Source organism: Octopus bimaculoides, chromosome 3 (assembly GCF_046866305.1).
Source record: "Octopus bimaculoides isolate indiv1 chromosome 3, ASM4686630v1, whole genome shotgun sequence".
In the NCBI taxonomy this organism is placed as follows: domain Eukaryota; kingdom Metazoa; phylum Mollusca; class Cephalopoda; order Octopoda; family Octopodidae; genus Octopus; species Octopus bimaculoides.
The window spans coordinates 137545218-137571314 of record NC_142930.1 but is presented as its reverse complement, the minus strand read 5'-3'; the positions used below and the strand labels follow the sequence as shown (position 1 = coordinate 137571314).

The window sequence follows — 26097 nt, the reverse complement described above, 5'->3', positions numbered from 1 at the left end:
TGACTACAGAAATGGACAAAAGAAAATAAATTAAGAGACAACATCAATGTGACAGTTAAGAAAGCTATAAAATAATGTAGTCATGTCAGACTTATTGGTTTCTCACTTAAGCACAAGGTTAATCTTTGCAGGAAGATGAATATATTAGTGTTTGCCTTAGTAATGCAGCAGAGAAGAAGGAAAAGTTTTAGTCAGATTTTTTACTTAGAAACTAAACAAATGAAATTAGACACCATAACACATTCAATCTAACATTCTACTGTCTTAGCTGCTTCCACTTTTATAGCTGGGACTAAATAATTAATCTCTTACAAGTAGTTCTTTATTTACTTCCAGCAACATAAGAAAGATTTTGCATGCCAGACCTGATGACAGTATCTTGCATGCTTAAGATACATTTTCTCCACTTTGACAGGATGATTTTTGATATTTCTTTTAAATAATAATAATAATAATAATAATAATAATAATAATCCTTTTGACAATAGGCACAAGGCCTGAAATTTTGGATTCACTGACCTCAAAAAGATGTAAGGCAAAATTGACCTTGCCAGCATTTGAACTCAGAACATGAGGCTGGAAAAAACGCTAAGCATTTTGTTCAACATGTTAACTATTCTGTCAGTTTGCTGCCTTAACAAGAACAACAATAACAACAATATGCCTCTCTACTATAAACACAAGGCCTGAATTTTGTGGAGAGGAATCTAGTTGATTACATCAACCCCAATGTTCAATTGATACTTATTTTATCAACCCTGAGAGCTGACAGGCAAAGTCAACCTCAGCAGAATGTGAACTTACAATGTAAAGACAAACAAAATACCACTAAGCGTTTTGGCTGGTGTGCTAATGATTCTACTATCTCACCACCTTAATAATAACAACAATAACAATATTTCACAATGCAGACATTTTTGTCATCTGCAACTAGTAAATGCTTTTACTAGAAATTTGGAGTTAAGAGCTGACAGAAAGTAATAAAAACATGGCATACTAATAATAAAATAAAAACCAAAGATTATTGAACACTGATGATGATGAACAAATAAATTTATTCCAAATATTAATAAAACCTGTGACAAACATCTATAAATAAGGCTATGTTTGTTTTTGTGTATGTATGCACATATGTGTGAGTATTATATACACACACACATAAACACATGCATATAAATAAATATTCCAAGTATAGATTATGTACTTGTTCATGTTATATTCATAAAATGAATAGAAAATAGTCCATGCAATAACCAGTATGATATACAATACACAAAAAGAAAAGAAATGAACTCCGTGTTATCTTAGTCATACAGATTGTAACCTGATGTAATAAAATACGGTTCAGTCTGGATGGTTGTTTTTCTAGATAAAAAGGTACAAAAAGTTGAAGTAACAGAGTAAAATCATTATGTAACTAGAATGAATGTGTGTCAAAGTTGTTCAACACAAGATGACTAACAACAATGCCTTCAAGATCATGCTATATGACCGAGACCTTTGGAAATGTGCTGTGCGTGAGAAGACCCGGCAAGCCAAGTAAGATCGTTGCCAGTGCCCCTGGACTGGCTCTTGTGCCGGTGGCACATGAGATGCACCATTTTGAGCGTGGCCGTTGCCAGTACCCGCCTGACTGGCTCCCGTAGGATTTTTGAGTGAGATCGTTGCCAGTGCCCCTGGACTGGCTTGTGCGGGTGGCACATAAAAGACACCATTTCGAGCGTGGCCGTTTTCATGCGGGTGACACGTAAAAGCACCCACTACACTCTCTGAGTAGTTGGCGTTAGGAAGGGCATCCAGCTGTAGAAACTCTGCCAAATTAGATTGGAGCCTGGTGTTGCCATCCGGTTTCACCAGTCCTCAGTCAAATCGTCCAACCCATGCTAGCATGGAAAGCGGACGTTAAACGATGATGATGATGATGATGATATATATATATATATATATATATATATCATCATCATTTAACGTCCGCTTTCGATGCTAGCATGGGTTCGACGATTTAACTGAGGACTGGTGAACCAGATGGTTACACCAGGCTCCAATCTGATTTGCCAGAGTTTCTACAGCTAGATGCCCTTCCTAACGCCAACCACTCAGAGAGTGTAGTGGGTGCTTTTACATGCCACCGGCACAAGGGCCAGTCAGGCGGTACTGGCAACGGCCACACTCGAAATGGTGTATTTTACGTGCCACCTGCACAGGAGCCAGTCCAGCGGTACTGGCAACGAACTCGCTCGAATGTCTTTTCACGTGCCACTGGCACAAGTGCCAGGAAGGCGACATGATAAAAGTGGTTAGTTTCAATGATGAACTTTCAGAGGTTCAATCAACTGAACTACCAACTTGTTAAATTAATGTCTAAGTGGCTGAGTATACAATAGGCATGTGTGCTCTTAGTATAATTCTCAAGTCAAAGAAAGAAAAAAACCAGTATATGCTTAACTACTTTTTATATATATTATTATTAGTACTGATGGAAATTAACTTTAGACATATCTTTAATGCTTATTGCACTGCTAAATAAAGCAGCCAGGTTCCTTCAAATCACACTTTACTACCTTAAAAAATGAATAAGGACATTGAATAATAGTCATAGATATAAAAAAAAAAACATAGGATGATAACAGCTGAAACACATTGATCATAGATCTGCTCTTTTAGTGCTAAACAGCAACAAAGTGATCAATATAGGATAAAACTCACATTTATTTCATGCAGGATCCCAATGCTTTTATCTATTATGCTATAAACAAGTAGAACAAGAAAATTTACTCATCAATAATTAAATAACAGAAAACACTTAAAATATAGTTTGAAGTCACAAACATCAAAAAATAATAAGCCCACTCAACTGATTAACATGAAGTAATGCAGCACAGTCCAGAGACATGCTGTCTCCTCTACCTTTCCTACTGCTATCATAGTAGCCTCTGGTCCTCAGAGCTGGTTAGTCCAATGCCATTTCAACTCAGTCACTCTTGACTCATTTGTCTCTCCTCCCATCACCCATGTTGTGTACACCAGCCAAGGTCCTGCACTAACCACTACACTCAGTCCTTCTTTAACAGATGTTACTCTTTAGAATTCCGTCCCTGAAAATTTTTCTTCCTGTAGCCATCTATGGGTCGTTGTTTTACATTAGTCAATGCGTTCCAGTTGTGATAACTCACAGACACAGTATATCTGCAACTATATCGTCCAGTGTATTCTTCCTTCTTTGAGATATTAGGGTATTAATTGAAGGAAATTTGGCCATTGTGATTGAAAATTACTTATATGCCAGAGACCATTCAAGCAAACAATTTGTGACTCTGTCTTAATGTAAGAAATAATTAGCAAAACAGTGTTCTGGACTTATAGCTTGTGCTTGGGGTATTACATTCAGGGTTCAAATGATAACTAATTCCTACAAAGTGCTTGCATCGTGCCAAAGTCAATTACTTAAGTCAATTTAATCAGTTGTGCCTTCCTCACAAAATTTGAAATTTTGTGCCTATGTTTGAAAAAAATTATCAATGTTCAAATCTTTGCAAAATAAATGTTATCCCTACTTACTCTGGAAAGAGATCAAAATAAAAAAAAAAAGAATTTCACCCATTCAAGTATTCAAAACAATGTTAAAAGAATTTTTAAAAAAATTGTCTTTTCTATTGTACATGCGCCTAAGGTCAACCTTTATGAAGTTGACCTATGATAAAATACACTCTAATAATGACCCTCCCAACTTTCTGGAGGATACCATAGTCTATGTTATTCAATGTTTTTTCCTTACGTAAAATAATACAGTGTAATTTGAAAGAGATTTGACTATTTCGAACAGTTGAAGCGACTACATAGAAACCTCTCCTTGGTTTTTCTTAAGAGTTGTTTATTTCACTAAAATACTGCAAGAACTGCAACTATCTGGATTAACACAGCCTTAATAGTTTACCTTCTTAGGTATGCACACACACACAAAACATTATATATACAAGGGGGCATTGAAAAGTTCCTGCCTTTGACGGTATTGCAAGAGGCCTGGTTGGAGGCCCAACCTTCCAAGTTCTTTTATAGGGCTTAGAAAAACTGAAGGACCACTGCAATAAGTGCGTGAATCTGAGAATGGAATATGTTCAATAAAATCATAATCAACAATCCTCCTGTATTTTCTTTTATCCAAAGCCAGGAACTTTTCAGTACCCTCTTGTGTGTGTGTAAATAAAGTATAAAGAAAGGAAAAAAATATAAGCATAGATATAACTTTAATACAAAGTTGATACAAATGCAATAAAGATTCTACAAGTTGTTTCCAAGCCTAATTAATTCAAAACAAAACAAAAAAAATCCTTTTGAAATCACAAATCAGGCTTTCCTTCAGGAATTCATTATTGGAATGAATGGGTTCAACCAACAAAAATATAAAGACCTTTACAATAACCCTGAAAGGAGCAAACAAATTATGAGAGAAAGAAATTAACCAAATGCCAGACCAATCAGAACCGGTGGACTTGGATGTTTAACATCCCTTTGAAGGATTTAGATCCTTACTTCTTTTATGTGTGTGTGTGTGTGTGTGTGTGTGTGTGTGTATACACACACACACACACACACACACACACACACATGCATAAATATACAGTGCAGACAGTATTCATTCACAATTTTCAACTGCTAATTTTACACATATTTCTTCTACAATAACCATTTTTGCTTTATTTTTTTGGCAGAATAATTGACTATGGAAAATTTGGAACCCCACAATTTGTGGAAGAGACATGGCATCCTCCTTGGAATCTGCACCAGAAAGACAAACAAGGAGATTTCAGACTTCTTCAACATCAGCAAAAGGAAGGTAGGAAAGGTCATCAAAATATTTCATCAATTCAAAATTTAACTTCCAGTTTCTTTCAATATTAAGCTAGCTGAAAAGCCACATGAATTCTTATAGACAGCACCACTACACAGTTTCAAATGTTCATTCATTCGAGTACAAAGAAATTATGTTAAACAGAAATTTTATTTCTATAAGACATGTAAAACTTTTATAGAAGTTCATAAATTTATATATGCATATCTTGGAAAGGTAGTCATTCATCTCTTCATTTTTCAGTTGTTATTTAGCCTCAAGTCAACTTTCATCAGACAGACCTATGGTCAAAGATATATCAGGTATGACCTTCCCATCATTTTTTCAGACATATCATCTAATGTGTCCTAAAAAAAAAAAAAAAAGACTGTAGGGGAAATTTGGTAGCTATTTTGAGAAATCTGAATAACCATGCAGAGACTCCCAGTCAGACAGTCATCTTCTAGTAATTTTTGTTGGTATAAAACCAAACTTCACTCAGTAGTTTAAAACTTTACAAAAATGTTTTCAACCTAAACAAGAAATAAAGCATTAAGACTTTCTTTCCCCACTTACCAATGATTATTCCTAACTTGAAGCACAAAGCTATGAATTTTGAGAGTAGAGTATTGTCAATTACATTGATCCTGGTACTTGACTAGTACCTAGTAAAATTGGCTCTGATGACACAAAAACTGTGACTATAATCTGTCACCCAGTTTATTACTAATGTCTGGTTCTTGGGTGCCTTGAGCAGAGTTCACTCTGTTGCAGGCATTGATATCAGAGAATAACTTCCTCACATTAGTCTCTGATACCACAAAAGGTTCACAGGAGCTGCTGGCCTTCCTCATCTTTGGAAAATCAGCAGACACAAGAATTCAGCAACCAGCTGAAAATGCGTTTGAGTGTACAATGTAAGAACAAATAATTCAAAAGTGAAAGAAATTTGTCTGTTGGGCAAAAATCTCCACTTTAATTCTTAAAATTTAGTCTGGAGAGAAGGGTGCTGTGTAAGTGATGCGGCTAATGCTCAGCCTAATCATCTAGAGCAAAAATATCCTCAATTTTGTTTCGTGAAGCCTCAAAAATTTATAGACTTCATTGCTAGTAACAAAGTGAAGCAAAACAAAAGTGATCTATACGTTATTATAAAGAAGAAAATATCATAGCAGTGATGTAAACTAAATATGCTGACGTTAATAAACAACAATTGATGTCCCTGCTTCTTTTTCTCTTCTAAGCAAATCACTGACAGCAACAGCAAATAAAGAGAACGAGACAGATTTATTAGTCAGCTGCCAAAACACGGAAAAGGTCTTAAGTCATTCCTGCCGATTGACTAACTCAAGAGATTCCATCTCACACCCAACTGTAAGTGTTAAACACGTGTGTATATATAATATTACACACACACACACACACACACCATCATCATTATATTACGTCTGCTGTCTGTGGGAGCAGTAACAATGATAAAGGACTAAATCAGTTCTTAATCAAAGTTGGACACCTTTATTTACAAGTGAAGGTCTACATCTCATTCATATGTTAGTATGATTTCTATAACTAGAAACCTTTCCTAACACCAGTAGCATAGTGAGTACATTTTATTGTGGATCAGCAAGCATTTGAGAAGTTGTCATTCATTAATCACCCCAGAGTGTACTAGGTGGGTGTATTTTATTGTGACACCAGTAACACAGAAACTCTTGTGCCTTTGACAAGACATGACTAAAAGAGGTCCATACATTGTCTACTTGTTTGCTAATCACTTTACTGGGTGCGTTTTATCGTGGCACCAGCACCAGTGGGACTGCTTTGTGTCTTGCAAATGAAAGTCCTCACAACTCAATATCGTATCAGTTCGTTCAGAGCAGTATGATCAACAATAGTAAATGGAAGAGAGGATAATGGCTGAAGATGAACTAGGATGAAAGAGTGAAAAAAGCAAAAATATGGTGGGATGAACAGGGTAAGTGAATGCAAAGTGTAGAGGAGGGATAAAAAAGAGACCATGAGTAATGGAAGAAACACAGAAAAGGCAGGGTGAAATGGGAAAGAGAGACACTATGACAAAGTGTAATGGGAGAGAAACCTTAATGATAGCTATATGTTAGCCAGAAAAAGAAGAGCAAATGATAGGTAGTCACAGAAATGTCAATAGTAAGAGAGTATGACGAATATCAATAACAAGTAACCTAGAGCAGAGGTTAGTTGTGGCTAACAGAAGAGGAAGGTAATGTAAGGAAGTAATATAGATAACATTAAAACATGAGTGTTGAAAAGTAAGAGCTGGATGATTAAATGGATGCATGGTTATATACTTTTTATTGATGAAAAGCAAAATGTTTTAAATTGAAAAATAAAAAAATTAAAATACTTAAAAGTGAAAAGCAAGGCAAACACTGGCAGAGTCTGAAATAAGAACATTGACACAACTAATGCAAAAAATTGTGCAATTTGCAGATTATGTCGTTTAAAATTGTAATTTCTTATATGTTTATTGCTATAAGGGCAGTGAATGGAAGGCATTACAAAGCTTTAGAAAACAGTGTTGATTTCACATTGAATAAAAAAAAATGGGAAAAAAAAAGTAAGATTATATGAAAGCCCCCCAAAAGGGACTCAGCTGCCTAGAGTCAATTTGAGCAACTTACAAATCTACATGGGATTTTACCATTTCTACAATTTTCAATAATTAATGATTTTTAACATTTTCTTTTTTATAAAAAACAATTTCTAATGTGAGCACAAATTTTGGAAACAGATATAGTAAATAATATCAACTTCACAACTTGACTGGGAGCAAATTTTTTAATCCTACTGAAAAGGAAGTCAAGCTAGTATAGATACACATGTTGGTGTGTAATATGTGTATAAGTCACAAGCTTATATATATCAGGGTACATGTAATCAATAGTTAAAAAGGCAAATGTGCTTCAACAGAAGACCAAGTCTTTTCACTCATTATCTTACAACTGTCGAAAACCTAGATATTGATTGATACTAGTTTGATCTTTGTTGTGTATGTACATGTTTAGGTATATAAATAACAGAGGAAAAATTAAATACATCTAGATAAATGAATATGTATGAACATTTGTGTGTGAATATGTATTTCAGAGATTTTGTGCATGTTTAGAGAGAGAGAAGAGAGAGCACAAGCAAGTATGAAACAGGAAAGACAATGTAACTGAGAAGGGAACTAAGTTTTGAATTCTTTGTAAGGGAAGAGGATATTTTTTTTTAATTAATCTCTCTTTGCTCCTATCTGAACATGTCGTTGACTTAGGCAAAAAGAAAAAACAAGCCATGAAAGTAGGTTGATACTAATATACACCAACAAATCAGATCAGATGACATTAGAATGAGGAGATTCATTACAGTATTTGTAATATTAGGTCAAATACTTTTGTCAACAAATTTCAGTCATTTAATTGTCGCTAAACTGAGACAGTATCTTCAATGGTGTAGTCAATTACATCAACCTCAGTATTTGACTGGTACTAATTTTACCAACCCTGTAATAATGAGAGGCAAAGTCAATCCCAGCTTCATTTGGACATAGAAGGCAAATGATATATTTTCATGGCTATGCAGAAGAGTCTGCCATCCACAAATTTATAGACAACATGAGATAAAGGAAATAATTGAAGCAAACAATGGCATCAATTCAGATAATTCAGACAGGTGATGATGTACCAAATGATGTGTGCAAAAATATCTTTATGAATTGTAACTTTCCCCTTAGTGAGAGAAAGAAATCAAAAACCTAGTGCAATTGTTAGCAACTCTCAAAGAAAATATCAGAATAATGTAACAAACTTTATCCCAAAATAAGTAAGTATGGTGGAATGGTTTCAGATTAATCCAGATAGTTTTTTGACTGACACAGTTCATTAATGGGTTAGTGCTTATATTTAGTTTCTAAGGTGTTAAACAGATAAGAGACCAATTCTTTCACTAGATGCAGTCCAACTAAAAATAACAGCTCAATTTCCCTGAAAGTACACCCTGCCATCTTAAAAATGGAAAGATATATAGGATAAAGTAGTGTGAAGAAAGAGAAAAACAGAATGATCACTGCTGAAATATCTTTCATCGTAAACCTACACAATCAAGGACCACTTGGAGCAAAACAAAAACAACCAGTCTACTGAAGGGAGTTAAACTTGTTCAGTCACATGAGGAACTGAACCTAGCACTACAAAACATCAACCTCTCAATGTTGTCATAACTTCAACAGTATATTATTCCTATTCTATAGTATCTAACTACATTTATGCAAACTCAAACATTGAAAGTTAAGCATCTTGGCCCACAAATATGCTGCAATGCTGATAACAGAATATCGACTACCCAACCTCCCAACTGGTAGTCTGGTATTTATTGGCTCAGACCAAATTGCTCTTTTTAGAAAATAGTATCAAAGTAATTTCAAGTGAACTACTGAAAACAAAACAGTATAACAATACTGCAAGCAATTCTATAGTTAACATACAGAACAACACAAAATTCTGAAGGCTAAAACAACTTTAAATATCAAATAGCATTAGGATGCAACCTTGACACTCACAACAGACACTCAGTTCCCAAGAACAAAGACATTGGAAAGATTTTCCATGAAGTCATCTTCCCTCACAAACAGGTAACTTTCAGTTAAAACCTTTAAATACTTCACAAATATAAGGCATTATAGTCTCATAAATTCTTAGACAGAGAGCACATCCTTAGCATAAAGACTGTCTTTTCTTCAATATCTACTTCAGCCCTGAACTACATAATTCAAAAGTGTTGCTTAAAAATCTACTTCAAAGCATGCACTATACACACACTGGAATATGAGAAAAAAGAAAAGCCATCCAACTAATTGGCAAGTCCTCACTCACAAACATTTACACAATACTATAACAGTTTCTGCATTTCTAAACCAGCAAACTGTGTACCTACATCTTCCAACTAAAGCTACACTATTCACCTACTTCATTATTTTTATTCATTCCTGCTGTACCTCACCCAAATTTGTGTACTAAAAATTTCTCAACATTTTACCTCTTCAACTGCAGTCCTCTCCAAGCATTTTTTCTACAGGTCTGTAGAAATTCCTTCAGAAATCCTAGATAAATACCAACTGTAGCAATCTCATCAGAATTAAATTTAAGAAAGTAAAAATCACAGCACAAAGATAAGCACTGAAATATATTTTGGATGAATGACCACCCTCTCACTAAATATCTCGTGACACAACTTTAAAAGACAGATTCTTTCACGTTGCCATTACAAAAATTTTTGATACAATGTACTACTTTCCAAAGACAAGAAGTATCTATAACATCACTTGTAGGAAGCATTGTTCTAATGGAAATGCAAAATATTAACAAGCTTGGATACATGTGTCACCAGTGATAAGAATATAGATGGAAGACTAAAAAGTAATCATTAAATGCAGATATGATACACAAGATATTGTTGTGACAAAAAAAAACAAAAACATGTGCACTGATGTAAAGGACAATTGTTTTAACTGATATGTATATACATCAAACTGATAATAAAAAAAGTATATATTTATAATTAATTGATGCATAACATACAGCTATTGTATGAAGAAAAAAAGGAAGTCCTTACTTTACTCATTAACACATAAAATTATGCCAATATATGTTTATATAATAATCTCAAGAAGCTAAAGTTAACAACAAAAGTATAACCATATTAAATTCTCCAAATTTAGATGTTTAAATAGTATGGTTGAAGAATGTAAAAAGACTTAAAAAGATATTTTGTATTTGACTGAAGTCACTGTTATGTAATTGTTCCTTAGGCAAGAGACTGACTAAGTTAAAACTTATCCCAACTTGACAAAACACTCAGCAGATGAAAGGGGATACTTTCATAATTCTAACTTTCTGAATTGAATCCTAATCTATTGCAATTTTGCTTGCCAAGAGGCTACTGAATTTGGCAGGATCTGAACACAAGATTATTAGTCACCAACTTTTATGACAAACTATTTGACTTTCAACTTTCTCTTCACAATGATCAATTCAGATACTGAAAAAATCTATATGAAGACAAATATTAAAAAAAAAATAAAAACATTAATCAGTTACAGGATGAAATTTACACATTATGACCAGTTTCTTGGACTCTTGAATACAAGTTCAGCTCCTCCATATCAGGTCGCAATTAACAGGCTGAGACAAACTGATCTACATCATTTGACAAGAAAGATTTGAGTCTACTTGAGGATTTGAACCACAAAACCACAGACTTTAAAGAAATATTTATTTCTCTAAGGATGGGAATTTATAAAAGTACAGGACAAGAGTTACAAAATCAAATCTACAGCAAGCATTCTTTGGTTAGAATCTCAATTTCTCTACATGCTTCAGTTAAGCTAGCTGCAAAGAAAAGTCAGCTGTTAATTAGCTATCCAGATGTGATCTCTAAAAACAATACTTAACAACAGAAACAGTTATCTCAAGTAATGTCCCAATTGGTTGAGGGGAATGGAAGAATCAATATTTTTATTATAATCTTTATAATAGTCTTCCTCAAGGTGGGGAGCATGACAATATTTTGGTGGGGCATTGGCTACTTAGGAATGAAGTGTAAGTAACAAGTGATTAAAACTTGCAATAAAGTTTAATTAGAACTTCTTATGAACAAATATATGCTCCATACTTTGTCCTTTCATGGTAAGGGACAAATTTTTGTAGATCTGAAGTGAAATATGGGACAAAAATAGATGAGAAATACTGCTTTACATCACCATCTGTGTGTCCTACACAAATAATTCAAGTTCAAGATGAACTAGCAATAAAATGTTTCTAAGAAACTACCCATTAAAGTGACAGGACATAACATACCTATAAATCTGCAATGATGTATGCATGTGTGACAAGTAAATTTCCCATTGATTACCTCAGTTGAAACTTTACTTTCTCTTCTAATACAGTAGAATAACAACAGCTTCACCTTTACAGATTGGCATTTAGCAAGTTATTCCAAGCTAAGCAGCAAACCAACATCAATAACAGATGGAGAGGGAAAAGAGGAGGAGAGGCTTTGCCATACTCAATAGTTATTTGTTTTATAACTTGCCAAGTACAACTTTAAGCACAACAGTATCAGGAGATGGGGTAAGGCAGAGAACTGTACGAAGGGAAAATGTTCTCAAAACATAAGTAAAAACAAAAATATGAGGAAATTACACAGGGTTTTTCAAGAAAGTAAGAATAGTTATGTTGTGTAAAGAAATGAAATAGGGGCAAAGAAAGAAAAAATATACATGCAACAAGAATAAAAACAGACAGTTCCATTCATTACTATCATAAAGGGCAGCAGACTTAAGTGTTCAAGTGAACATATTTAAAACAGAGACATCATGTTTTGAAAAAACGCTAGAAATGGTAAGCAAATTCACTCAAATTACACCTTACCAGCTAAAAAAAAGTACAAATGGATATGCAAAAAAGCCAGTATAGTCACAGATGGAATGCTATTGATTATGAGTCTCTTAAATAAAGGTTGAACTGGTACCAAACAACACTGCTTCTCACATGGATATATGGAAATTGGATAAACATAACACTATTCATCACTGCTTAATGTAAGTTTTAATTAGTTTAAACATGCCATGACAGAAGAAATCTATAGAAGAGCCCCAAAATAGATTTTGATATATTCAAATATATATACACACACACTAACACATACACAATGTACACACACACATGTATACATAAACATATATACACATACATGCATATGAATATATATGCATACACATGCAGATGCGTGAGTGTGTGTGTGTGTGTGTATTATCATCATCATCATTTAACCTCTGCTGTCCATGCTGGCATGGGTTGGCCAGGCTTGACCAAGGGTGGTATGCTGGAAGGCTGCACCAGACTCCTGTCTGATTTGGCATGGTTTTCTACGGCTGGATGCCCTTCTTAATGCCAACCACTGTGAGAATGTAATGGGTGCTTTTATGTGCCACCGGTACAGGTGCCATTTGCATGACACCAGTATCTGCCATGACTGATTTTGTCCGGCTTCATGAGTTTTCTCAAGCACAACATAATGCCAAAGGTCTCAGTCATTGCCTCTGTGAGGTCCAAAGTTCATAGATCATGCACACTGACGTTGCACATCCAGCAAAGCATACTGACTTCAGTTCTTTCAAGCCTGCCCATGTCCTTGTCTGTCACAGCCCGTTTCACTGCCATGTAGCATGGCTGTTCACACACAGGCATCATACAATCTGCCTTTCACTCTGTGTGTTACCAGCAGAAGTAGGAGCTTTCTGAACTTTGCCCAGCCTAATCTTATTCCCACAGCTACGCTCTTGGAGCATCCACCTCCACTACTAACTTGGTCACCTAGATAACAGAAGCTATCTACTACCTCTAGCTTGTCCTCTTGGCAGTTGATGGAGTCTATTTTCTGCACACTTTTAGCGTTTATTGTACCTGTGCATCTTCCACATACAAAAGCTAGTTTTCCTGTTAATCTGCCTCTGATATTGCTGCACCTTTCATGTATCCAAAGCTTAGATTGGGTGCATCTTATGGAGTTTCTATCTACGCCTTCTCTACAGACTGAGCAGGGCCATCTACCTGAAGGGATTTGTGATTTGTCTGCCTTCCTACTTACTAAGACTTTGGTTTTTGCTAGGTTAACTCTAAGGCCATTCTATTCTAGACCTTGCTTCCATACCTGGAACTTCTCTAGTTCTGGTAGTGATTCAGCAATAAGAGCAAGATCATCAGCATAGAGGAGCTCCCAGGGACAATCTCTCTTAAATTCTTCTGTTATTGCCTGGAGGACTATGATGAACAAGAGCATCAATCCTTGGTGAACTTGTACCCTGAATTCTTTGCTGCACTCACTGCCAACCCTCACTTTACTGGTAGCATCCCTGTACATAGCTTGTATAGCTCTCACTAACCATTCATCTATCCCCAGTTTCCGCATTGACCACCAGATAAGGGATCAGGAGACCCTGTCAAAAGCTTTCTCCATGTCAACAAAGGCCAAGTGCAGAGGCTTATCTTTGGCTATGTATTTCACCTGCAGCTGCCTTACCAGAAATATAGCATCAGTTGTGCTTCTTCCTGGTACAAAACCAAACTGCATCTCATCTAGGCTAACTCTCTCCCTAATTAGCTGGGCTATGACTCTCTTCATAACTTCCATCACTTGATCCAACAATTTGATACCTTTGTAATTATTTCTATCTAATGCATCACTTTTACCTTTGTAGCAGTTGACTATGGTGTTGCTACACTAGTCATTGGTTATGACTCTTTCATGAACCACCTGATTTACAATATGGGTGACAAGACCTTAACACACACCGCCAAATATTTTAAGCATCTCAGCAGTGATTCCTGATGAGCCAACTTCATGACTATTTCACAGTTTAAACACACACACACACACAAGCTGTTTGCAACCTCTTGCATTCAATGCCTTTACATTCTCATTAAAAAAAAGTGAAAAGAAAAAAATTTTTTTCTTTTGTGATCATTTTACCAAGACCTAACTAAAAAAAAAAGTAACCAAAGGAAAGGTAAATAAACAGTATTATGACACTACTCCTGAACCAGCAAGTTTATGATCAAAGAAAACATCTCATTCTTCTTATGTGTAACTAAGACTACATTATGCAATATGCCATTTCTTTTTTAAGACCGTGGGGTGTAACTTGAAGGAGATATGATAGTTATTTCTAGTAGTTTGAGCAAAGGCTCCCACATTGGCCCATATTTGGAGATGCATCAGAGCAAATATACTCAACCCAAACATGTCTATCTCGCAACAAATTAATGTAATAGATCTTTAATGACTGTTATAAGTCAGTAAGTTGTGTCCCTACCACCCACATTGATTGAGTCATCTGGTTTGGTGAAGTTTAGTCACGGTGACAATGACGAGGATTGACAGAGGATCAAGTGGGTCACATAAGTAGTGAGTAATGATTTATCATTAGCATGTCAGAACACACATGCATGCAGACACAGAATAAGCAGCTGTTCGATATTACCTATTATATCTTACACAAGATCCCCTTAGTATAATATCAATATATAAATTATATTTCTATATATTTGGACACTGACACATATGTAAAAACAAATATATATATATATATATATATATATATATATATATATATATATATATATATACGTATATACATATTTGAAACAAGGCTTGAAATATAAGAGTAAGAGCAGTGCCCATTAAGTCATTAGACTAATGATAAAACAGTAAAAGCTTAAGTGAATAATACATAATATAAATATGTAATATCACATCCAACAAGCAAACAGAGGTAAAAAGTAACAAAAAATTCTCAAGAACTGGGACACAGAAATGGAGTGGGAGTCTTTATTTGTTCAAACATCAGGGAAGAATAAAAGTAAGTCAGGTTCTGTGAGATTTGAACTCAGCAAAAGAGCAAAGAAGATTATAACATATTTTGTCCTTTGCTATACTGATTCTGCATTACAAAATAATAATAATAATAGTCCTTTCTACTAAAGGCACAAAGTGGAGGGGACTAATCGATTAAATCAACCCTGGTGTTTCACTGGTACCTGATTTATCGACCCTGAAAAGATGAAAGGTGAAGTCAACCTCTTCAGAATTTGAACTCAGGACATACCGATGGGTGAAATATCACTAAGCATTTCTTCCAGAGTGCTAACGATTCTGCCAGCTCACTGCTCTAATTAATAATAATAGCAGCAATATTTGCTGAGCATGCTTAAATATAATTTAGAAAAAATTATATTGAAATAAGTTTCCAAAAATTGTTATTAGTTATTGAGACATAGATGTGAGAGGCAACAATGATGTATATGTCCTCTTATTTCCTACATACTACAAAAAGCTAGATCTCTATAACTAAACAGTAGTTATTTAATTTCAAAATATTTTTTGCTATAGGTTTAAACAAGACAGTAATTCATAGACAGTCAAGTAACAAACTTCAATTACAACATTCACAGTAAAGATTTGAATTAAACACAATTTTGAAAGTAAGTTTTTTTGTATCTTATTTATGTCAGTATTTTCCATTAACATTGTAAATGTAGAAATAAAGGAAAACAACATATGAAGTGCCCTAATGTAAACAAATTGACGTCTAATGCAACTGAAAGGTGTCTCTTATTAAACCTAGCTGCACATGAGTAGACAATAACTGATTCTACCAGCTACTGATTTGGCTAAGATCTGTGAAAGAGAGAAAGCTTTGATTTTCAGCTACATACATGGCTTAAAAGTACTACTCCATCACTAGTCCATTAAACAATGAAAACAGTGAACAACTAAAATCTTACCTGGTTGCACAGGGTCACTATATTATTAATCCCCATTTTCTAGATTGCTGGGAAAGTAGCAATCAATAAGTATCAAAACAAAAGAATGAAAAATATATATTCAGAGGAGTGAGTATTACATCACTGGGACTGAAAGAAAGACACCATTTACACATATGGAAGATGCAACTGAATTTTACATGATGTCAGTGTAAGATACAAGTAAGGTCCGCATGACCCGTGCAAGATTAAGCGAAGTCTGCAAGGTGTACTTTGTGTGCAAGATGCAAGTGAAATATGCAAAATGTACTGTGTGCAAGATGCAAGTGAGGTTTGCATGATGTGTGTGCTTTCATACAAATGGACAGGTGGATTGATTTAAGCAGTTGCAAGTCGGTCCCTGAGTAAAACCTGAATATGTTTTTTGGCAGTTGCAAGGTGTAATAATGTTGACTAGGTAAGAGTAAGAATATGTGCATTAAAAAGCTTGTGATTTTTGTGTGTGCTTGTGAAGTGTTACCTATACAGACATAAGTTGAACAGAGGATTGAGCCAGTTTATTTTCTATTCTTAATTCTCTTTGAGATTGAGTGGGAGGATCCACCATGTATGTTAACTTCTCTCTAAAATCATTCTTTACTAATATTTTGTTATAATGGAGTACAGCTGTTGAAGATATCTCTATCTGAGCATAATTTAGAAATGCCAGCTATGTTCTTAATTAGGGAAAAACTCAGAGATTCTGTGGAGATTTTATTTATTTTTATATATATATATATATATATATATATATATATATATATATATATATATCATCATCATCATCATCATCATCATCGTTTAACGTCCGCTTTCCATGCCAGCATGGGTTGGACGACTTGACTGAGGACTGGTGAAACCGGATGGCAACACCAGGCTCCAATCTAAATTTGGCAGAGTTTCTACAGCTGGATGCCCTTCCTAACGCCAACCAAAGAGAGAGAGTGTAGTAGGTGCTTTTACGTGTCACCTGCACGAAGGCCAGTCAGGCGATACTGGCAACGGCCATGCTGGAAATGGTGTCTTTTATGTGCCACCCGCACAAGCCAGTCCAGGGGCACTGGCAACGATCTCGCTCGAAAATCCTACGGAGGCCAGTCAGGCGGTACTGGCAATGGCCATGCTCAAAATGGTGCATCTTATGTGCCACCCGCACAAGAGCCAGTCCAGGGGCACTGGCAACGATCTTACTTGGCTTGCTGGGTCTTCTCACGCACAGCACATTTCCAAAGGTCTTGGTCAGTAGTCATCGCCTCGGTGAGGCCCAATGTACGAAGGTCTTGCCTCACCACCTCAGCCCAGGTCTTCCTGGGCCTACCTCTTCCACGGGTTCCCTCAACTGTTAGGGTGTGGCACTTTTTCACGCAGCTATCCTCATCCATTCTCACCACATGTCCATACCAGCGCAATCGTCTCTCTTGCACACCACAACTGATGCTTCTAATGTTCAGCTTATATACATATATATATATATATATATATATATATATATAGCCCACTTATGCGTACCTTTCCTTCATTGGACACTAAACTCTGCTTGCAAAGACCTGTTGAGGCAAGTGAAATTGAAATCGAACTAAATTCGACGACTGGCACCTATACCAACGTCGTCTCCTTCATTGGACACGAAAGTCAGCTTGCAAAAACCTGTTGGGGCAAGCGAATGCAAAATCGTGATGGCACCTGTGCCCAGCGTCGCCTTTCTGGCACTTGTGCCCGTGGCATGTGTAAGGACTTTTGAGCGAGATTGTTGCCAGTGCCCCTGGACTGGCTCTTGTGCGGGTGGCACATAAAATACACCATTTTGAGTGTGGCCGTTGCCAGTACCACCTGACTGGCCTTCGTGCCGGTGGCACGTAAAAGCACCCACTACACTCTCGGAGTGGTTGGCGTTAGGAAGGGCATCCAGCTGTAGAAACTCTGCTAAATCAGATTGGAGCCTGGTGTAGCCATCTGGTTTCACCAGTCCTCAGTCAAATCGTCCAACCCATGCTAGCATGGAAAGCAGACATTAAACGATGATGATGATATATACATCTATAATATAAATTGAACATGTATTATTTCTTGTCTCGAGGTTCACGGCCAAACGGCTGGGTGGATTCGCGTGACAAATGGCACACATGTGGAAACGGGTGCATAGATTGGAATGCACTTTGTATTTTTTCCCTAGCCCCCAGAGTTACCATGAAATTCGATTAAAACAACCTGCATGTGTGCATGTATGTGAGTGTGTGTCACTGAAGCCATTCATACATACATAACCACTCTCTCTCTCTCTCTCTCTCTCTCTGTTTTTCTCTGTCAATCACTCACACATTCACTTACTGCAAAAACTAAATGAAAAATTTCAGTTATCTCTGTGTCTCTCTCTCTCTTTCTCTCTCTCTCTCTCTCTCTCTCTCTCTCTCTCTCTCTCTCTCTCTCTCTCTCTCTCATATACACACACACCATCAACATTTCTCTGTCTCGCACACCCCATCAAACATACACATATGCACGCACATCAATTCTTCTGTCTCATGCCAACTTCAAAAGAAGTTCAGTCATAAAACTGTCCACGTCTGTTTTCATTTGATGCCCACTTCAAAAGATCCCCTTTCCCCAAAACACATATTAAAAAAATATTTTCACTTGTCCGGCCATTGATCGAGAGATAAAACACAAACCACCTCCTGCTGACTGCAAAACTCTCGCCAAATTAGCCACAAAAAACACACACACAAACACACGTCCATTTCATATGTCTCACTTTCTCTATGATTATACACATGTCTTTAATTTATAAATTTTGTCTTGCTTCATGAGACTATTGGTCTTGAAACAAGGTATCCATTTGATGCTGCTTATGGACCATTTCTGCTGCATACTTCTCCAGAATTAGCCAGTGTGTAGTGCCTCCTCTCATTGCACATTCTGTCCTGAGTATACTCCTTAATAAGTGTTCCTTTAATCTCCAAACTCTTACCATCTTCTCCGTTACACAATATTCTCTCCCAGCAGCTGTTATTGTGGGACATAGCATTCTACCACTTTCAGCTTAAAACCAGCTTCATATTTCCTTTGTTTATGATTTGGAGCCATGAGCAGATTTTACAATAGCTAAAAACTAATGTTCACTCAATGACGACTTGAGCCTTTACAAGAAACCTTGTCGGTAAATGCTTAAAAGTAACCGGCAACTGTAAGTTTTATTGTGATTGATCTGACTGAAATGAACTAGTCAATCACAGAAGGTACCAGCACATGCTGCAAATCTTCTGTAACAGGTAGGTTAGTTACCATAAACTACACTTGTCCTAAAAGCCCTTGGCTGGCTGAGTGCTGCATGAGAGGCAGTGTAAATGAGATGGTGTAAACAGAACAGACCCTGAATGAGCTGATTGTTTACATTTTCTGTTCATCAGCTGTTGCAAATGGTGACTGGTGTCTGTCCACTAAGTTTGCTGTGCAGTTATTTTAATATAATCTTACTATTAATCCAGCTTCCAAAACATACATGTAAGTATCAGTAGAAAGTACAGAATTGTAGAACCATAGGATATATGCGAGTGCTTTACAGTTCTCCATTGTCATTGGTGCTATTCTAAACCACAGGAAGTTCACGTGCAGATTTTATACAGGGTATATAAGATGACCCCTAGTTTTGTGGCGATTTTTTTTAAAAGTTCAAATTCCATCCTGAAAAGAGGCATGGAAGTACTACTATAAAAGGTTATTAAAAGTAGAGAATGCATGAGAGAAAGAGGGTCTTCTCAATGCAGACCCAACAGAGGGACCAGTCATCCTAGTTGACAGCAGTGTGATATATAAAGCAATGAAGGAAACAAAGACAGGAAAAGTCCCTAGTCCATGAGGATTCACCAGTGAGATGCTTAAGATATTAGACAGAATAGGATGTGGCCTAGTCAGCCATATAGTAAATCAGGTTGTACAGGAAGGTGTCATACTCAATGACTGGTGTAGCAGCATCATAGTCGGCTATTACAAGGGTAAAGGAGATGGCTTAAGAGTAGTTACAAATCTATCAAAATGCTGCACCAGATCACGAAGTTACAAAGAGAGTTATAGTCCAATTAATTAGGAACAGAATTAGATTAGATGTAGTTTGGTTTTGTGCCAGTGAAAAGTACTATCAATGCCACCTTCCTAGTAAGTTAACTGCAGAAGTATTTAACTAAAAGTAAACCATTGTACTTGGCATTCATCAACTTGGAGAAAGACTTCAATAGAGTCCCTTGCTTTGTGATCTAGAGGTCACTACAGAAGCTAGGAGCAGACAAATAGCTTGTGAGAGCCAGCCATGAGTGCAGCCACAAATTTAGAGTACAGGTAGAGGTTCACCAGGGATCAGTACTCAGTCTTCTTCCACTCGGCCTCTTGATATGCTTGATATGTAGGATAGGTGTAGGCAGGAATTTCATTCAGTGTACGCACAGGGAGGTTAATGGAGGAAGTAGTGTTTTTGTGTGTGGAAGATACACAGGAACCATAAAGTCTAAAGATACATGGAAAATTGATTTTCTCAAATGCTCCAGAGACTCTCTAGAGGTTGTAGGTAATTTATGTTACCTAATCAGCAGTGGAGGATGGGTCTTCTCAAGCTTAGCATGGTGCTAAATATATTGGTCCTTTGTCATCTCCTTTGCAAGGCTAAGTGTTTTGAAATTAGCCTTCAATATTTCATCCCATATCTTCTTGGGTTTCCCTCTTCCACAAGTTCCATTCACTTTAAGTGATCAGCACTTCTTTATGCAACTTCCAAAAGTATAATTACTAGAATACGATGGGAAATATTCAAAGAACTTTTACCTGTGTTGGTAACCAAAAGTCTCTCTCCGAGTGAAAAGAAGATTGTATGATGCCTGTGTACAAACAACAATGCTACGTGGTATTGAGACATGGGTCCTAAATGTAGAGGGCTCATGAAGATTAGAGAGGAATGAAGCTAGTATGCGCCATTGGATGTGTAATATCGGTGTACATGTACAACAGAATAGTGTATTGAGAGAAAAGGTAGGCATAAGAGGAATTAGGCACAGTGTGCAAGAGAAGCTGCACTGGTTCAGTTATGTGATGTGTATGTATGAAGACAGTAGCATAAAGAAGTACTGATCACTTAAAGTGAATGGAACTTGTGGAAGAGGGAAACCCAGGAAGATATGGGATGAAATATTGAAGGCCAATTTCAAAACACTAAGCCTTGCAAAGGAGATGACAAAGACCAAGATATCTAGCAAATATGACAAAGACCAAGATATCGTGCTGAGCTTGAGAAGACCCATCCTCCACTACAGAATCAATATCCTAAAACCAACTTGGTAAATGCTTGTAATTGTGGAGCACTGCCCAACCTCTATTCTCACTGCTCTTCCAAACTTACTCTACATCTCATTCCCTAACACTCGTCATTTCTCTATCTCTGGTATTATTTGGCTATCATAATCACTCGAGAGTAAAATAGGCACAAACTACATCCCCTCCCTTTCATTTCCTTCCCCCACCCCCACCCACTTCAGAACTACTTCCATTCCTCATTAACTTCATCCAGCCAAGCTCTCTCCTCTCTGCTATGCACTATCCTTAACACCTCTTTTGTCTACAGTCACTCTCAATGCCCTCACATATCTAACATGACTCCTCCTTTTGAGCCATTCCTATATCTCTCAATTATAATCACTTCTATCCCATCTAACCATCTCTCCTCACATTCTTATGACCTTTTCCCTTCTCTCCCCACTATCCATTCACCCAGTCCAATCTTCTGTATCACTTCAGCTATATTCATCTCCGCCACAAATGTATTTTGAGGGTGTATCCTGACATATAACCACTGCCATCTCTTTCACTCTATCCCAACTGGAGTATATTTGTATCTCTATAACAGCAAAACACCCATCTCTATCCCTCTATTATTCTTTTAACCTACCATGAACTGGCACAAAGTCAGCTCTCTCAGTACTAATTCCCCAAGAAAAGAGGACTTTGTCTTGAAAGTTATTTGGTGACCCCTGCCAATGACAGTGTCATGAAAATAGCACCCAGGGCACTCTGTTAAGTGGTTGGCATAGAAACCATACCAAAACAAACAATAGAGCTTGAAACAGCCCTCCAGCTTGCTAGCTCTAGTCAAATCCTCCAACCCATGCTAGTATGGAAAACAATGACATCTCAACTTAACAGATATATTTACCAAAATTACATTAAAATATCTTGAAATACTAAAGTGTAAATTTATTCAATAAAATCGCCACTGGCTTCAACCACGGCCTCCAGACAACTTCGGAATCTCCTGCAACTCTTCTGGACAGTCTCCTTGTTTAAGTTGGTGAATGCTGCCATAATCCTTGCCTTCAGTTCATCTTTGGAGTTACAAGGAATTTTGTTGGTCTCTCACTCAACTGCACTCCTCACATAAAAATCAAGGGGGTTGCAGTCAGGGGAGTTAGGTGGCCAGATGTTAGGGGTGATGTAGTTGCAGAAATTACCTGGTAGCCATGACTGGCTTCTCCTGCTTGTGTAGCATGGTACAGAGTCCTGTTGCCAGACATAGAGTCTTCCAACAGCCACCCCCTTGACCCAGGGCAGCACTACCTCCTTCAGGCACTTGATGTAGGCCTCCATGTTAAGTCTGAGGCCATGTGGGAAGATAAATGGAGGCATAACATCGCATTCACTAGTGATCATTCCAAACACCATGATGTTGACTGGATGTTTGATTTTTATCACTCTTGGTACGTATCCTCAGAATTGCGCTGCGCTCAGATTGACACCCAAACACTCTGAAATTCTCATATTGGTGCTTCTAGCATGAATACCAAGCAGTACAGCATGCCATTTCTAAATTTCTAGCAGAGTGAATAGTGTCATGGTGCTGTTTTTCTCACAGACAGTGCTCAACTGACCCTACTATATTGTGTAGTGAACAAAATCAAAAATAAACAATGCACATGCACGAAATTAGAAATATAGAATGGCAACAATTTACTCATCACACCCTCTCTCTCTCTATATATATATATATATATATAAGGAGAGAGTGGAATATTCATTATCCATAAGCTTGAGTTTCACTTGTTACTCTGGTGTTTCAAGTTACTAAATTCTGAGCCATTGATTAAATTTTTTTATTAGTAGAAATAAGTAAATGGAGCCCAGTCAGTTCAAACAATACAGACCCCAGTTATTCAATCAGCCAAACTTCCTATTTACTAAGTATTCCACAGATACCTGTACCTTTAATGCAATTCATAGACAGAAACAACTGAAATCACACAGAAATGATAATTTGTGATTGTGATCATGATAATGAGTCCACATTACAATGTGACAAGATTGGTCCTTTCAGTAACAGGTACATTTTATCTAATGGACTTTCACTTATTCTCTTATCAATTTAATTCATAAGATGCCACTCAGTACAATAGTATTCAGCGTATCATGATTGCAGAATGATAACCACTTGAACATGCTTGCATCCAATAATTTATAGGTAAACAGGTGGGTGTATAAACAGGCAGCTAGTTTTGTATCAGCTTTTCATTCAACCATTAAATACATGACTATCTCGGTATTTTCAATATTTCTTTATTAGTCCTTTATATTTGATTTGGAACAACAATGTTCCTAAATCCATGGTCTGATATTTCAAGAGTTTCACAACCTCATTTTCAAATGAAGCTGCTGCAATAGCATGTAGTCTGCACAGTGACTAAGTTACAAAGGGTGTTGGCACGTCATTTCACATGGCTCTACACTACCTCAACTGAAAATGAATACCAGTTGAATGCTATTGTAGCCCTCTCTCCTCCCAGCTGCTATAACCTCAGTATTTTATTGCATCAAGGGTAGGAGAGCTGAGAGGGTGTCTATACATGATTGTGGCTATATAGGTACATAAAACAATTTAGCAAAATTTTGGTACAAGCTATCAAGTCATACTTGCTTACAAGTGACAGCCAAGTACTGTGTGTGTGTGTGTGTGTGAATAAAACCATGTCCATTTCTTTCTCCATGTTTGCAAGGGATGATTGGAACTTATCAGGACCAGAACACTTTCTGTCACCAACCCTCACTTGTTTCCAAGCAAAGTAACATTTCCTCATGGCTAGACATGTTTTCATACAATACTGGAAATACTCATTTACACTATCATGTGATGTCAAGTCAAGGAGACAAACATACACATACCCATATTCACACACACACACACACACAGAAGCCTGTAACCATATAGCTTCAAGCACGAATCTGTAATGCAGTGGTTTGGAAAAGTGAACTGATCAATGACTTTAAGTGAAATTGAGAGGCAGAAACTGTGGAAAAACTTGTCCTATATATTATACACACACTCATGCACACATACATAAATGTGTGTTTGCATGTGCATTTGTTTGTTTCTTAATATATATATATATATATATATATATATATATATATATATATATATTGATATACAAGGGTAAGAAGTGTAGGAAGTTTGTAAGCTTCAAGCAGTCCATGGTAGGTGTAGAGAACAAAACGTGAACAGTGCACGATAAAGAACAATAATTTACTGGCACTGAAAGTTACACATTTTTTCCCATACTGAAATTACGAGGAAATTTGATAAGCTTATAGTTTCTTTATAACTCACAGTTAGCCACAAGAGTTGTTACAAATGCAAATAAAAATCCAATTTGAGGGAGTAGACAGGGTAAAATGCAAGCTATATATGTTTCTTAACCAGCTGATCCTCTGTTATAACAGTTACTAAACGAGAGGTGTTCAACTTATCTAATCATCGGGCCCTACATTTAATTAAGGTAACATCGGCCTGATAATTAGTTAAGCACTCCTTGTTGAGTAACTATCACATCAGAGGATCAGTTGGCTAAGATACATATGTAGCCTGCATTTTACCCGTTCCACTCCCTCATTTTGGATGTATACACACACGCATTTACATATATGGCTGGCTGTGTTGTATTTTAACACTGGGAATAGAAAATTATCAATAAATGAATATGTACCGGGAAGCCTCAACATCATCGTTCTAATTACCAAAAATAGCAACTAAATCACACTCTTCTCTCTCTAAAGAGAAAAAAAAGTAAGGACGTATACGACAACCTCCACCGTGTTCTTACTTTTTTAATAAGGCAGAATGTTATTCGGTGAAGATTTTGCTGTTATTTCTGGCAAATAGCGATTGCGAAGAAGCTACATCATTTGATCGGAAGCTGTTAATTTTTGTCATACATACACTATAATTGAAAATGACAGGATAGTCACGCTTGGAAAGCCTTTAATTATAGGTCTGGTGACCCAACAAGTATTGTTCTGTATATCTTTTGTCATTAACCCGAAATAGAAAAAAGATAGATTTGACATGAGTATGAATGTGCATTGGGAGTTATAAACAAATTTACGTACGTACAATATAAAAGGATACCTGACAGGCATCGATATGTACAGGGTTACAAAATCTTTGTATGTAAATGTGTTCATGGAAAAGTCAAGCTCTATATAAACCGGAACAGCGAACCGGTTTTTATTGCTAGCAGAAACTCGTTTATGTCGGTTTCGTATCGCTTTAGAAAGCAATGGACATCACAATTCTTCAGAAGCATATTTCCAAGTTTTTATGCCTTCGTTAGAAGCAACTAGTGTGCGTACGTGTAGGTGTCTATAACCTCGTTTAAGGTCGAAATAAAATCAAGTGTCGATATATTTATTTCAAATATCGATTATACGTGATACAACAATAACAGCAGCACCAGCGGTGAATAATTAATTCTTTTCACTATGCACGAACACCACCAAAGACTAGTTTCTCCTGAAAGACGATAGATTTTCTACTCATTTCTTTCCAGTGTATAACAGAATCGGAATTCGGTCTCTGTAGTT

General features: G+C 36.6%; 1 protein-coding gene across 6 annotated transcripts in view; it reads right to left on the bottom strand.

The window, feature by feature from the left end:
- The window catches only part of LOC106883250 (uncharacterized), a 96623-nt gene that overhangs the window by 67360 nt on the left and 3166 nt on the right, over positions 1–26097 (bottom strand). For 2 of the 6 annotated variants that reach the window (XM_089349722.1, XM_089349721.1), the window contains exon 2: positions 2707–2746. The exons of the other annotated variants lie outside the window; for them this stretch is intronic. The gene's annotated coding sequence lies outside the window, so the exon portion shown is untranslated. The remainder of the gene's footprint in view (positions 1–2706; positions 2747–26097) is intronic. 6 annotated transcript variants of the gene reach the window in all.